Raw genomic sequence first — 16,093 nt, 5'->3', positions numbered from 1 at the left:
TACCGATCCGACCAGTCATTTTGAGAATTTGCACTTCATTCGGTGGTTTGGAGGAATGAGTAGATTCGGATGTTGTATTATGACAAGTGTGTATCGTTGGTTTAAGTTTTTGGGTGATTCAGAATTAGTTTGGAAGAATGATTTTCATGATAAACGTTTTAAGTTGGAAGAGTTTACCAAGTTTGACTTTTATGTATTTGACCTCGGATCAGAGTTTTGATAGTTCCTTTGGGGTCGGATAGTGATTTTGGACTTGGGTGTATGCTCAGATTTGCATTTGGATGTTTCTATGAGGTTCAACACAATTTGGCAAAAGTTAGTAATTTGAAGGTTTGGAATGTTCATAAGTTTATTCGAGAGTTGACTTTGATGATATAGGATTCGGATTGTTGTTACTGGAATTGAAATAGGGTTTTTATGTCATTTAGAACTTGTGTGTAAAATATGAGGTCATTCCGAGTTGATTTGATATGGTTTGGCACGAGTTTTGGAAGTTGAAAGTTCAAAAGTTTATTAAGTTTGATTTGAGGTGTGATTTGTGGTTTTGATGTTGTTATGTGTGATTTGAGGGATCGAGTAGGTTTGTGTTGTGTTTTGGAACTTGTTGGTATGTTCAGATAGGGTCCCGAGGGGCTCGGGTAAGTTTCAGGGTGGTTTCGGACCTTTTCGGAATTGGTTGCATTGCTAGTTTTCTGCTGTTATCTGGTGTCTCTGGTGTTCTTCATGATTGTGAAGTGTGTTTTGGTCCTCTGGTGGTTTTTTCATCCTGGACGTGGCAAATGGTACGCGTTCGTAGAGGTTTTGATTGGTTACAGTTCGCATTCATGCATGGGGCATTGCGATTGCGTAGTGTTGTGCGAGAGCTTGAGAATTCTTATCTCGTTCGCGTATGTCAGGTCACGTTTGGGGAGCTTTGGCATCTGTGGACATTGCTTTCGTGTGGCCAGTATCACGAACACACAAAGCATTTTTGGTGGTAGTAGCAGTTGTTCTTCGCGATTGCGAAGGAATTCCTGCGATCGCTCTAGGTATTGCTATTCAGTGATTATAAGTACTCTATTTTTGCACTTTGAGTCATTTCATCACATTTTATGCTAGGGAGCTCGGATTTGGGTGATTTTGCAGGCGATTTTCAACACATGGATTGGGGTAAGTATTTTCTACTCGATTTTTATTATATTCCATGATTCCATCTTCGATTTTGGCATTTGATTGATTATTCCAAACGAGAAATTGGGGGGGGGGGGGGGAGGGGTTGTTTAAATTTTTCTAAAGTGATTAGTTGAATTTTGAACATCGATTCGGAGTCGTGAATGAAATTAGTATGGTTGGAATCATATTCGAATGAGTTTTCGGAATTGATTAGTCTTGTCGGTATCTGAGATGCAGGCCCGGGTTTGACTTTTTGGTTGACTGAGTATTTGAATAAAGATTCGACCTTTATCATTTGGGTTGGTTTCCTTTTGCATTAATTCATGTTTTGATTTGTTTTGCTTGTTTCGAGCCGTTTGGAGGTTGATACACGCGGGATGGCTTTTTTAGAGTATTGTTTGGCTTGCTAGGTATTTGTTTTGGCTTGTTCGAGGTAAGTAACTTATCTAAACATGGATTTGAGGATATTTAACCCTGGGAACCATCTTACATGAGATGTATTGGGGTGATGCACATGTTAGGTGATGGGTGTGTGGACGTGCATCGGCGTAATCATGATTCAAGTTGACTTTTACACTATTACCGGACTTGTTTTGCTGTTATATCTTGTTATATCCGTGTTCTTTTTACTTGTGTGATTATCTGAGCTGCGATTCACGTTAGAAGTCATGTTTAGGCTATGTGATTATGTTGTTGAGACCTATTGAGACTACTTCTATTATTTTGGGCTATCCGATTTAAGTATAATTATACACTCAGTCATGATTCTATATTTGCATATAGTATCTTAGTCTCTGTTCATTGTTCGTTGTTACATCACACATTTCTATTATTTTTTCGTTTGTGGTACCGTTAGGGCTGAGTGATATGAGATTGTGAGCCTGTGAGACTTGAGAGCCCGATGACTGTGGTGGGCCTGAGATACATGTTTAGAGCATGTTATGTGGATCGGACTACACGCCGCAGTAAGCCATATTGGCTTTATTATTAATATATGGATCGGGTTGCGCGCTGCAACATGCCTTATTGGCTTCTTCTTCTTCTTCTTCTTCTTCTTCTTCTTCTTCTTCTTCTTCTTCTTCTTATTATTATTATTATTATTATTATTATTATTATTATTATTATTATTATTATTATTATTATTATTATTATTATTATTATTATTATTATTATTATTATGATTATTATTATTATTATTATTACTTCTTTTATACCAAAACATGTTACCGGATAGCTACAACGATACTACATAAAAGGTTTTACGACGACACTAGCCCTGTCAAGACACAGTTCTGACAAGCATACCCTAAACCACAATCCTTCTCATGACTCTTTCAACGCCAACCTGGCTAACGCGAGTCTTACAAGGACCACCGGTTATATTTCCATAAATAGGGTTTACTGCCTTGACCGTTAAACTACCTGGGGTCTATAGTCTCAACCTTAGGACCGTCAGATAATACAATGCTTAATTGCAACAAAACATGTTATGAGTAGCTTAGTATGCCTAAGTTCAATACAACACAATTCAACCTATCAGTTAGGTTGAATGGATATCCATATTAAAAGAAAATATAAAGAGGAAGAATAGCTGGGTACCCCGAGGTTGTGACCAATAGTCGACCCTTTTATGATTTTATTTCAAATAAAAAAAGAATACAAGAATGTTTTTTACAGAGTAAGAGAGAGAGAGAGAGAGTTCCTAAAAACCTTTCTCCAGAAAAGCCTCCTTCATAAGCTAGAAAATGAGATCCTTATATAAAGGATCTTCTACAAAAACCAACAAAATCAAAAGTAAAAATGGCCTACAACAATATTTAAACGTGGACAACAAAAAGCAATAAAACAAAATAGATACCCGACATTATAAAATGGTGGGACCTTTGGTTTATTAAAGTCTTTTGTCTTCTTACCCCAATTATTTGGTGGCGGGGCCTTGTGCTTTGTTAAAGTTTTTTGTTTTTATTACCCCAATAATTTTGAGAGATGGGGCCTTCATCTTCAATCTTCTTCTTTTCCTTTATTGTTATTGGAAGATTCTTCCACAATATTTTAGAATTGTTGCAAATATTTTTCGATTTCTTCTGCATAATCAATGTTTTTAGATTTTCTGCTATCACAGTTTCTTCTTCCATGGTATGGCATTTTGATGACATGGATATATCATCTGGTATTTACACATCTATGTTCTTCATAAGATCTTTCTTTACTTCTTTCATATATGCAGCCAATATTTCTGATTTGGGCATAGTTTTGAAGCTTCTTGGTTATTTGGCTGAATGGACTATTCTCCATTGGTTCTTCCGTTAATGCTTCTTATTTTTTGTATTTATTGATTGCTTCTTTGACAATTTCTATTATTTCTTGTCCATGGAGATTCCAATCGCTGTTTTTCTAAAGTAACGTATTCCAGAATTTTGTATAAAAAATTCTCTTCAAAAATGGAAATCCATTTGTATCATTATGAACTTCCACAGACCATCTCATTATCCAAGGAATTGAAAAATGTATAAAGAAATACATTAATCCAATCTCTGGATAGAAGATATTACTTCTCTGTAACTCAAGTATTTTAGGGGTTACTTCCACCCATTCAGTATATGAACTCTTATAAGTATCCGGTAGAATTTTTAATGAAGGACCATATGACATCCACCATTGACCGAACCAATTCGGTATCTCTTCTGTAAAATTATGAGAACAAATCTTTATAAACCAAGAATGCTTCTTGTTAGGTTTTCATATAATAAAGCTTTATGAAAGCTATCAACATAGTCCCATTGCTATTGCACGAAGAGCTTTTCTAACCCTTTCAGCAAAGAGTGTTGGGAGTCCATCAATAAATTTAGACTTCAAGTGAGTACTATTACACTCTGGTAATTCCATTACTCTAGATAGAAAAAAACATCTTTATATCACCTAAAAGATGTTAGAGTCTTACATTTAAGGTTTTAAAGCATAGTCATTAAGGTCTCACTATTGTCTGTCCATCTTCCTGAGAAGTGTTCTATAAAATTAAGAACTAAAGAATAGACAATATTTTGAACATTTTTTCCATTTTCTACTTTTATGGCACTCATTATTTATGCGCTTAGTTCATTTTTTAAATAAATTTCCCACTAGCCTTTCAATTTGCAAGTAAAACCTGCTACTATCATGTCAGCAATGGTTTTCTCGAAATTCTTATTAACCTTGCAGATAGTGCTATACATAAGCGTTCTATTCATAGATTTATGTACCATTATAACTTTCCGAGTAATAACTAAAATCAGGTTCCTCCAGAAATACATCTTGAGGAGTTGGCCTAGGATAATAGAACATCCTTTAGACTGGTTTTCGAGCATACTTTTCTGAGATATTATTAATCTCATTAGAGAGTTTTACTCTCTTACTTTCATCAGATAGGTGCTCTAAATTTAAAGGATTAATTTTAATCCTTCAAATTTTTCATCTAATAATTTCTCCAAGTCCTCTAGACTTTTTAACTTAAAGTCTTTGACCTCAGGAGGAGGTTGGATACTTGCGGTAGAAATTTACTCTTTACCTTTTGTAGTATACCTCTTAGGTATTTTCTGGACTTCTGTTACTTATTTGTCCAGTCTTTCATTAACAGAAACAATTTGTTCACCCAGAATATATAACGACCCGGTCGGTCGTTTTGAGAGTTGTGGCCTCATTCTCCCATTTACTTCTCCTTTTATGCTTTATAGTTATTATGTGACTTGCTAGGGTGCTTGGTTCGGGCCGTACTAGAGGATTGGACTGGGGACTGTGGAGCGTAGATGCAGAGGGTATTCGACATGTGCGGACTCTCACCTGCACTTGGAGGGTCGCAGAAGCGGAAAAAGGAATGGTGAGGCTGGTCCGCAGAAGCAGATTATTTGCGCAGATGCGCGCCCGCAGAAGCAGGGGTTTCGACCACAGAAGTGGTTGGTTAGCTTAGTGGCCTCCACAGATGCGGACGATGGACCGCAAAAGAGGCTAAAGTGGTCGCAGAAGCGAGAATGCTGGTCAGATTATTTTAAAATGAGGGTTTGCAATTTTGCTTCATTTTAAACATTTCAAGCTTGGGTTTGGGCGATTCTTGAGAGGAATTTCGAGGGGTTTCTTAAGGTAAGCCCCTTATGTTCATTTTGTATCAATAATTTTGTTTCCCCATTGCATTTCCCACCTAGTTTGTATGTATTTAAGGTAGAATTTGGGAGTTTGACGCTAGGGATATGGATAGTTGAATTTGGAGATTTGGGTGACGATTTGGTGTCGGGTTTTGGTAAATTACGTACGGTTGGACTTATGGATGAATGAGCTTTTCGGGTTTTGTGACTTTTAGTGAATTTTGAGACATGGGCCGGGCGGCCGGCTTTTGAGTCGATTTTTGACTCTTAACTAATAACTTAGTATTTTCTTATAGAGTTAATTCCTTTAGCCCGTGTTGATTGTATCGAATTATTTGTGGCTAGATTCGAGGCATTCAGAGTTTGTGTCGCGAGGCAAAGGTGTATTGGAGTAGAGATTTGCTCCGATTGAGGTAAGTAACAGTTTTATATTTGGTTCTGAGGGTATGAAACACAGTATTATGTGTCATGTGTTTGGTTTTTAGGTGACGGGCGTGTGGGCGTACACCATTGGAATCTGTTGTTATCAGTACATTCTCCGTGTATTAGAGAAATCAAACTACAAATCAAGTTAGAAATCATGTTTAGACTATGTGTTGGCACTGTAGGGACCTACAGAGGTTGTGAACATGTTGAATTATCTGCTAAAATATTGTTTTGCATATTACATCTCAGTCTCTATTGGTCGTTATTGATACATTATATCATTTTTGTTTGGGCTGATTATCATGAGTTCTAAGAGCCCGAGAGACTAGAGAGGTTGATGACTGAGTGAGGCCGAGGGCTTGATTGTGAGGATATTTATGGGATCGGGCTACACACCGCAGTATTTTGCATTGTTTTATGCCATGATTGGCTTGTTATAGCGCTTGGGCTAAAGGAGCCCTTTTAGAGTCTGTACACACCCCTAGTGAGCGTAGGTACCTACTGGGTGCGAGTTCCGAGTGCCGAGTGCCGAGTGCTCAGTGTCGAGTGCTGAGTTATTGAGAGGAATGAGTGACTATGAGGAATGAGTGATGGTGAGGTTGGAGTGAATTGGAGGACTGAGTGACTGTTGCTCTGAGAGGATGCATTTGAATTTCATTTCTGTTGCACTTCAGCTATCATATATCACCGTCTTGTAATTTCTGAGAGATATAATATTCTGTTTCACCTGAACTTGACAAGGATTAACTGTTGTGGCCTACATTGTCAAACTTGAAAGCATGCCTAACTTCCTATGTTTAAATTACTGTATTGAACTATAACTGTAAAGCTTCTCACTACTTTCAGTCCTTTATTTAGTCTTGTTACTTACTGAGTTAGTTGTACTCACGCTACATCCTACACTTCGTGCGTAAATCCAGGTGTTTCCGGACACGCTGGGTGTTGATTACTTCGCACAGTCAATCATGTGGAGATTTCAAGGTAGCTGCCTGGCATTTCGCAGACCTTGTCTCTCCTTCCCTATCTTTCCACTTTATGTATTTAGTTTCAGACAATTATAGAAAGTACTATATGAATTGTGATGTATAGATGCTCATGTACTCAGTGACACCCCGATGTTAGGAATTTTCATATTGGTTTCGACTTTCTATCTATTTTGAGAGTTTTGACCATTTAAACCCGTGTTATTCTTATTTTTCATTTTAAAATGTGGAAGTATTTTGAAGTGTCGGCTTTCCTAGTACCACATTAGGTGCCATCACAACGGGCTAAGTTTTGGGTCGTGACAAGTTGGTATTAGAGCCTAGGTTACATAGGTCTCACGAGTCATGAGCAGATTTAGTAGAGTCTTGCGGATCGGTACGGAGATGTCTGTACTTATCTTTGAGAGGCTGTCGAACCCTTAGGAAACTTCACATTTTTGTATTCTTGTCGTGCAGATTTGTTGATTCCGGTAACTAAACATCTGTATTCTATTCTCTTACAGATGGTGAGGACACATGCTACCGGATAGGATGGAAAACCACCAGTACCACCAACTAGGGATGCGAGAGGCCGAGGTCACACTAGGCGCAGAGGTGCAGCTCGTATGGTAGCTAGAGCAGCACCTGCAGATCCACCAGTCACTCCAGCTCAGGAGCAGGTACCAGATACGGTTGAGCCAGTGGGGCTAGCTCAGGCACCAGTTGTGCCCATTGTGATTCCAAGCCTTCAGGAGGCCTTGGCTAAGATTTTGACGGTGTGCACTAGCCTTGCTCAGGTGGTCTTTGTTCCGGCTACAGCAACCACTTCTTAGGCCAGGGGAGGTACTCAGACTCCTGCCGCCCGTACTCTAAAGCAGGTGATGCACGGACTCCAGACACTGGGGGGTACTACCAGCCCAGCCGGTTGTAGCTGCTTTGGCCTAGGTGGTCCCCATTATGACTGATAATGAGCAGATAAGACTAGAGAGATTTGGGAGGCTCCAGCCTCCATCATTTAGCAAGGCCAAGTCGGAGGATGCCCAGGGTTTCTTGGATAAGTGCCAACGGATTCTTCGCACGGCTGGTATTCTGGAGACAAGTGGGATCTCGTTCACTACTTTTCAGTTCACTAGGGTTGCGTTCAGATGCTGGGTGGCTTATGAGAGGCGCAGGCCGGTTGGTGCAGCACCACTTTCATGGCAGGGGTTCTTCATCCTCCTTTTGGAGAAGTTCGTGCCGCAGTCTCGAAGGGAGGAGCTGCGCAACTGTTTGAGCAACTATGTTAGGAGGGCATGTATGTGACCCAGTATGAGATGAGGTTTTCTAAGTTGGCTTGTCAAGTAGTTTGGTTGGTTGCCACTAACAGGGAGAGGATTAGAAGGTTCATTGATGGCCTCACATATCAGTTGCGTTTTCTTTTGACTTGGGAGAGGGTATCTGGTGCTACTTTTGACGAGGTGGTTGATATTGCTCGGCAGAGAGAGATGGTCCGTAGTCAGAAGGGTGGGGACAGGGAGGCTAAGAGGCCTCGTGGATCGGGTGGTTTTAGCGGTGTTCCTTTTGGGGGTCAGTTCTGCCATAACAGGGGTCGTCCTTATAGGCAAGCTCAGACGACTCGTCCATCTCACCATGGTGTATCATGCAGCCATGGTTCATTCAGTTCTTATCAGGGTCAGTCATCTCTCAGTGCCCTTCTAGCTCAGAGGTCGTCCTCTGCTCTATTGGTTCAGGGTTCATCTATGCTAGGTCATTCTAGCAGTTATCCCGGTGCTCGGGGCTACCTTCAGTCCGCACCACCAGCACCAAGGAGTTTTTTCGAGTGTGAGGAGTTTGGGCATATGTGGAGGCAGTGTCCTCATCGTCCTGGAGGTCCAGTGCAGCATAGGAGTTAGTCTGCAACTTTAGCACCAGTTATTTCACCACCCACACAACCAGCTCGGGGTGGGGCTCCGTCAGTTAGGGGTCGCCCAAGAGGGGGAGGCCGATCAGGTGGCGGCCAAGCCTGATTATATGCTATTCCTTCCAGACTAGATGATGTTGCTTCAGACGCAGTAATTATAGGTATTGTCTCAGTATGCCACAAGGATGCCTCTGTATTATTTGACCCTGGTTCCACTTATTCATATATATCATTGTATTTTACTCATTATCTGGATATGCCCCGTGAGTCCCTAGTTTCATATGTTCATGTATCTACACTAGTGGGCGATACTGTTATTGTGGAATGTGTATATTGAACGTGTGTAGTGACTATTGGGGGATTGGAGACTAGAGTTGATCTCTTGTTTCTTAGTATGGTTGATTTCGACGTGATCTTGGTATGGATTGGTTGTCTCCATGTCATGCTATGCTGGATTGTCACGCTAAGAACGTGATATTGGCGATGCTGGGGTTACCAAGGATTGAGTGGAGAGGTTCTCTAGACTATGTTCCCAGCAAAGTGATTTCATATTTGAAGGCCTATTGGATGGTTGGGAAGGGTTGTTTATCTTATTTGTACTTTGTGAGGGATGTTGGTGCCAATACTCCTACTATTGATTATGTTCCGGTGGTGCGAGATTTTCTAAATGTGTTTCCTACAGACCTGACGGGCATGCCACCCGATAGAGATATTGACTTTGGTATTGACTTGGTGTCGGGCACTCAACCCATTTCTATTCCTCCGTATTGTATGGCACCAACTGAGTTGAAGGAATTAAAAGAGCAGCTTCAGGAACTTCTTGATAAGGTGTTTATTAGGCCTAGTGTGTCTCCTTGGGGTGCACCGGTTCTGTTTTTGAAGAAGAAAGATGGTACTATGCGGATGTGCATTGGTTGTAAGCATTTGAACAAAGTTACAATGAAGAACAAGTATCCTTGTCGCGCATTGATGATCTATTTGACTAGCTTCAGGGAGCGAGGGTATTCTCCAAGATTTATTTGAGGTCTGGGTATCACCAGTTGAAGATTCGGGACTCGAATATTCTAAAGACAGCATTCAGGACCCGTTATGGTCATTATGAGTTCCTTGTGATGTCTTTTGGGCTAATCAACGTCCCAGCATCATTCATGCATCTGATGAATAGTGTATTTTAGCCTTATCCCGACTTATTTGTCATAGAATTCATTGATGATATCCTAGTGTACTCTCATAGCTAGGAGGAACATGCTAGCATTTGAGGATTGTGTTGCAGCGGTTGAGGGAGGAGAAGCTTTATGCCAAGTTCTCCAAATGTGAGTTTTGGCTTAGTTTAGTGGCGTTCTTGGGGCACGTGGTGTCTAGTGAGGGGATTCAGGTGGATCCAAAGAATAGAGGTGGTTCAGAGTTTGCCCATACCGTCCTTAGCTATGGAGATTTCTCGGCTTGGACAATTATTATCATCGCTTCCTGGAGCATTTCTCGTCTATTGCATTGCCTTTGACCAAATTGACCCAGAATGGTGCTTCTTTCAGGTGGTCAGATGAGTGTGAGGAGAGCTTTCACAAGCTCAAGACTACTTTGATCACAACTCCAGTTCTAATTTTGCCTTCAACTTCTAGTTCTTATACAATGTATTGTGATGCTTCTCGGATCAGTATTGGGTGTGTCTTGATGTAGGAGGGTAGAGTGATCGCTTATGCTTCACATCAGTTGAAGCCCTCTGAGAAGAACTACCATGTTCATGATTTGGAGTTGGCTGCCATCATTCATGCATTGAAGATTTGGAGGCATTATCTCTACGGTGTGTCTTATGAAGTATTTACGGATCATCGGAGCCTCCAGCACTTGTTCAACCATCTCCGCTATCGCAAATTTAGATAGGATTTCAGGGGTTCATGGGAGCAGTTTCTGTCGCTCGCAGAGTTTGCCTACAACAACAGTTACCAGTCAATCATTCAGATGGCGTCATATGAGGCTTTGTATGAAAGACAGTGTCGATCTCTGGTGGGTTGGTTTGAGTCAGGTAATCTAGTCTATTAGGTACTGACTTGGTTCAGGATGCTTTGGACAAGGTTAAATTGATTCAGGATTGGCTTCGCACGGCGCAATCTAGATAGAAAAGTTATGCAGATAGGAAGGTTCGTGATGTTGATTTCATGGTTGGGGAAAAGGTATTGCTCAAGGTTTTACCCATGAAGGGTGTTACGAGGTTCGGGAAGAAGGGCAAGTTGAGCCCTCAGTATATTGAGCTGTTTGAGGTACTTCAGAGGATTGTAGAGGTAGCTTACAAGCTTGCCTTTCCACCTAGTTTGTAAAGTGTGCATCTAGTGTTTCATGTTTCTATGCTCTAGAAGTATGTCGGCGATCCGTCTCATGTTTTGGATTTCAGCACGGTTCAGTTGGATGGTGATTTGACTTATGATGTGGAGCTGGTGGCCATTTTGGATCGGTAGGTTCGAAAGTTAAGGTCCAAGGACATAGCTTCAGTGAAGGTGCAGTGGAGAGGTCAGCAGTTGAGGAGGCCACTTGGGAGACCAAGCTAGAGATGTGGAGCAGATATCCACCCTTATTTGAGGCTCCAGGTACGTTTCTAGACCCGTTCGAGGACGAGTATTTGTTTAAGAGGGGGAAGATGTAACGACCATTGTTGCCCCATTCCCCTATTTACTGCTCCTTTTATGCTATATAGCTGTTATGTGACTTGCCGGGGTGGTTGGTTTGGGCCCGGAGAGATTTCAAAATGAAATGAGATACTTAGTCTCAAAGTTGGAAGCTTAAGTTGAAAGAGTTGACCGGATGTCAACTTATGAGTAAACGACATTGGAATAGAGTTTTGACGGTTCAGTTAGCTCCGTTGGGTGATTTTAGACTTAGGAGCATGTCAGGATTGTGTTTTGGAGGTCCGTAGTTGAATTTGGCTTAAAATGGGAAAAGTTAGAAATTTGGAAGTTTGACCGAGATTGGACTTTGTGGTTACCGGGTTCGGATTAGAGTTCAGAGAGTTGGAGTAGGTCCGTGATGTCATTTGTGACTTGTGTGCAATATTTGGGGTCAATCGAACATGATCTGATAGGTTTCAGTTTCATTTGAAGAATTTGGAATTTTCTTAGTTTCAATGGGCTTGAATTGGGGTGTGATTCTTGTTTTTGATGTTATTTGAGGGCTCGACTAGGTTTGTATTGTGTTTTAGGACTTGTTGGTATGTTTGGGTGAGGTCCCAGGGAGCCTCGGGTTGATTTCGGATGGTTTTCAGATCAAAGTTTGAGTTTTAGAGATTGCTGTAGGTGAAGCCTTCTGGTGCAACTGCACCTGCGCACCATTGGTTGCATGTGCGAACTCACAGAAACGAGCTAGGGAGCGCATAAGCGGAGGATTGGACTAGGGACTGTGGAGCGCAGATACGGAAGGTATTCCACATGAGGGTCGCAGAAGCGGAAAAAGGGGTAGGGAGGCTGATCCGCAGAAGCAAATTGTTTGGGCAGATGCGCACCCGCAGAAGCGGGGGGTTTCGATAGCAGAAGTGGTCGATCGGCTTAGTGGCCTCCGCGGATGCGGATGATGGACCGTGAAAGCGGTGCCGCAGAAGCAACTAAAGTGGCCGCAGACGCGAGAATACTTGGCAGATTATTTAAAATGAAGGTTCGTGATTTTGCTTCATTCTAAACATTTCAAACTCGGGTTTGGGCGATGCTTGAGAGGATTTTCCAGGGGTTTCTTGAGGTAACTCCATTGTGCTAATTTGTGATCAATAATCTTGTTTCCCCATTGAATTTCCCACCTAGTTTGTGTGTATTTAAGGTGGAATTTAGGAGTTTCAGGCTAGGGATTTCGAGAGTTGAATTTGGGGATTTTGGTGACGATTTTGTGTCAGAGTTTGGTAAATTTGGTATGGTTGGACTCGTGGATGAATGGGATTTCGAGTTTTGTGACTTTTAGCGGATTTCGAGACGTGGGCCCAGGGGCCGGCTTTTGAGTTCATTTTTGACTCTTAATTAATAAGTTAGTATTTTTTATGGAGTTAATTTTTTTAGCCTGTGTTGATTGTATCGAATTATTTATGGCTAGATTTGAGGCATTCGGATGCCGTTTCACGAGGCAAGGGTGTATTGGAGTAGAGATTTGCTCGGATTGAGGTAAGTAACAGTTCTAAATTTGGTTCTGAGTGTATAAAACCCCGTATTATGTGTCATGTGTTTGGTTTTGAGGTGACGCACATGCTAGGTGACGGGTATGTGGGCGTGCACCATAAGAATTATGACTTGGTCAATTCCATGGAACTGTGTAGTTGAATAATTTGTTGTTATCCGTACATTCTCCTTGCATTAGAGAAATTGAACTACAAATCATGTTAGAAATCATGTTTAGACTATGTGTTGGCACTGTAAGGACCCACAGAGGTCGTGAACATGTTAAATTATCTGCTAAAATGTTGTTTTGTACTCAGTCATAGTTTTACTTGCATATTACTTCTCAGTCTTTATTGTTCGTTATTGATGCATTATATAATTGTTATTTGGGTTGATTATCATGATTTTTGAGAGCCCGAGAGACTGGAGAGGTTGATTAGTGAGTGAGGCTGAGGGCCTGATTGTGAGGATATTTATGGGATCGGGCTCCACGCTGCAGCATGTTTTATTATTTTATGCCATGATTGGCTTGTTATAGCACTTGGGCTGAAGGAGCCTCTGCGGAGTTTGTCCACACCCCTAGTGAGCGCAGGTAACTACTGAGTGCGAGTGCTGAGTGTTGAGTGCCAAGTGTTGAGTGATTGAGAGGAATGAGTGAGTGTAAGGAATGAGTGATGGAGAGAAATAGGAGGACTGAGTGACTGTTGCTCTGAGAGGATGCATTTGACTTTCATTTCTGTTGCACTTCAGCTGTCATATATCACCGACTTGTAATTTTTGAGAGATATTATATTTTGTTTCACCTGAACATGACATGGATTAACTGTTGTGGCCTAAATTGTCAAACTTGAAAACATGCCTACCTTCCTATGTTGAAATTACTGTAATTGAACTATAACCGTGAAGCTCGTCACTACTTTCAGTCCTTTATTTAGTCTTGTTACTTACTAAGTTGGTTGTACTCATGCTATACCCTGCACTTCGTGTGCAGATCCAGGTGTTTCCGGACACTGTGATTGTTGATTCCTTTGCATAGTCGATCGTGTGGAGATTTCAAGGTAGCTGCCTGGCGTTTCACAGACCTTGTCTCTCCTTCCCTATCTTTCTGCTTTATGTATTTAGTTCCAGACTATTATAGACAGTACTTCCAGAATTGTGATATTTAGATGCTCATGTACCTAGTGACACCCCAATGTTGGGAATTTCTTTATTGGTTTTGACTTTCTATCTATTTTGAGAGTTTTGACGATTTAAACATATGTTATTCTTATTTTTCATTTAAAATTGTGGAAGTATTTTGAAGTGTCGGCTTGCCTAGTACCACGTTAGGTGCCATCATGACAGGCTAAGTTTTGGGTCATGACACTAATATAAATATTTGTGTAATTATTCTGCGTGAGCATAGTATTCAAATTCGTAGCAATAATTTTGCAAGTATCGTCTTCAAATAATATTGAAAAAGTTGTAAAATAAATTACTTTATCTTTTTCTCCCATTTGAAAAGAGCTTTGTGGGGGAAAAATTGATTTAGTGATTTCACCATTAGTGAGTTTATAATCTCTCTCTAACTTGAAAATATAACTATCAATATATTTAGACATAAACCATGGTACAAAAACAATAATTTTATTGTGACCACTAATATCATTATAAAAACTATTTTGGAAGAAAGTTATTAACTTCTCATCGAAATTGTCAAAAAACCAATTTCTGAAAAGTTCCCATCTCGATTTTTTAAATTCTTTTGAAATCAATTTTCTTGCCGGCGAACCCGGACGAAAATCTATTTGGTTTCTATCCATTTAAACTATTGAAAAGATCTATTTCGGATTCAATCGGATCAGGAATAACACTAGCAATATTATTTGAGCTAATTATTATGACCTCTATTCTGTTATTAACTCTAATTTGCGAAGTAGATGCTCTAGATGGAAAATCTACAGTTATTAATATTATTATTATTATGTGGATCGAGCTGGAAGCTACAGCATGCCATATTATCTTTTGATTAGCGCTTGGGCATGATCAGCACCTCTGGAGTCTAACATACCAACAGTGAGCGCATACACAGTGATATATATACACATGTGCTCTGGTGAGGGTCTTTTGAGCCAGACACCCGTACAATGATGAGTGATTGTGTGTGTGTGTTATGGAGTGGGGGCATTGAGCCCAGCATCTTGAGTGGGCTGAGAGTGAGGGTACTTGATGATAACCTTCTGAAACCATTTATTTGACATGTATATTTGGCATATAGGCATATAGATGTATTTTCCTCATGCTAGATTGTATATGACATTTGATGACTTGACATCTATATTGACATGTAGACACAGTGACATACTTCCTCATACTATTTGGTGAAAGAAAAGTCTTCTCTGATGTTGTAAATTAGAAAATACATTTCTTTTTGATAAACACACGTTTAATCAATTTTTGTGGTAAGAGTTCGTCTTTAATGATATACTTGAAAAACATGTCTACTTTCCCGCAGTGATATACGAGTTGAGAATGATAAATCCTTGAGCTATTTGCTGTTATTGTCATTATTTTATCCTGTGTTATTATTATTGGCCATTGGTATTGGACTCTAACATCCTTCCGAGCTCGTCACTACTTTCAACCTGAGGTTAGGTTTGTTACTTATTAAGTACATGGTGTCGATTGTATAAATATTACACTTCTGCACCTTGCGTGAAGATCTTGGAGTTGATATTGCTGTGTATGACAGGATCTGGCATTGAAGACGTACCCGCGTTCCGATTATAGCTGCCACTTGTCCTTGGTATCTTTAGATTTACAAATCTATTTATGTATATTTCAAACATATGATGTATTTATTTTGTACCAGCTTTGTAAATTCTAAGTCTTAGGAGCTCATGATTTGTACTACCATTCCTTAGAATTTTTTATTGAAGTTTAGTTATTTTATTCATTGACTCATATGCATCTTTTTTTCTGGTTCTGGTGATGCTGTTATTTGTTTCATGATTTCTTTTGATGGTACTGATATATTGCCTCTTTTGATTTTCTTAAGCCGAGAGTCTTTCAGAAATAGCCTCTCTACCCCTTTGGGGTAGGGGTAAGGTCTGCGTATACACTACCCTACCCAGACCCCACTAGTGGGATTTAACTGGGTTGTTGTTGTTGTACTTCTATGCTTCTTATTTGGGCCGTGTTGACTGTTATTTGGCTTACCTAGCGGGTTAATTGGGATAGGTTCCATAATGACTAGCCGGATTTTGGGTCGTGACAAGTTGGTATCATATCTCTAGGTTCATAGGTTGTACGAGTCATAAGCAAGTTTCTAATAGAGTCTTGCGGATCGGTATGATGACGACCATACCTATCTTCGAGAGGCTACAAGGCATCTAGGATAAACTTCTTATCTTTCTTTCCTAGTCGTGTCAC

At 40.4% G+C, this 16,093-nt stretch overlaps 1 long non-coding RNA gene across 1 annotated transcript; it reads left to right on the top strand.

Moving 5' to 3' along the window:
• The first annotated feature begins 2,768 nt into the window (after positions 1-2,768).
• LOC138906724 (uncharacterized) lies at positions 2,769-6,869 on the top strand. The gene is made up of 2 exons (XR_011414321.1): positions 2,769-3,322; positions 6,614-6,869. It is a non-coding gene; the product is annotated as an uncharacterized lncRNA (long non-coding RNA).
• The last annotated feature ends 9,224 nt before the right edge of the window (positions 6,870-16,093 follow it).

The sequence above is a fragment of the Nicotiana tomentosiformis genome, chromosome 2 (genome assembly GCF_000390325.3).
Source record: "Nicotiana tomentosiformis chromosome 2, ASM39032v3, whole genome shotgun sequence".
Taxonomy (NCBI): Eukaryota; Viridiplantae; Streptophyta; class Magnoliopsida; order Solanales; family Solanaceae; genus Nicotiana; species Nicotiana tomentosiformis.
Note: the sequence above shows the minus strand (reverse complement) of the source record. Positions and strands in the feature narration are given on the sequence as shown.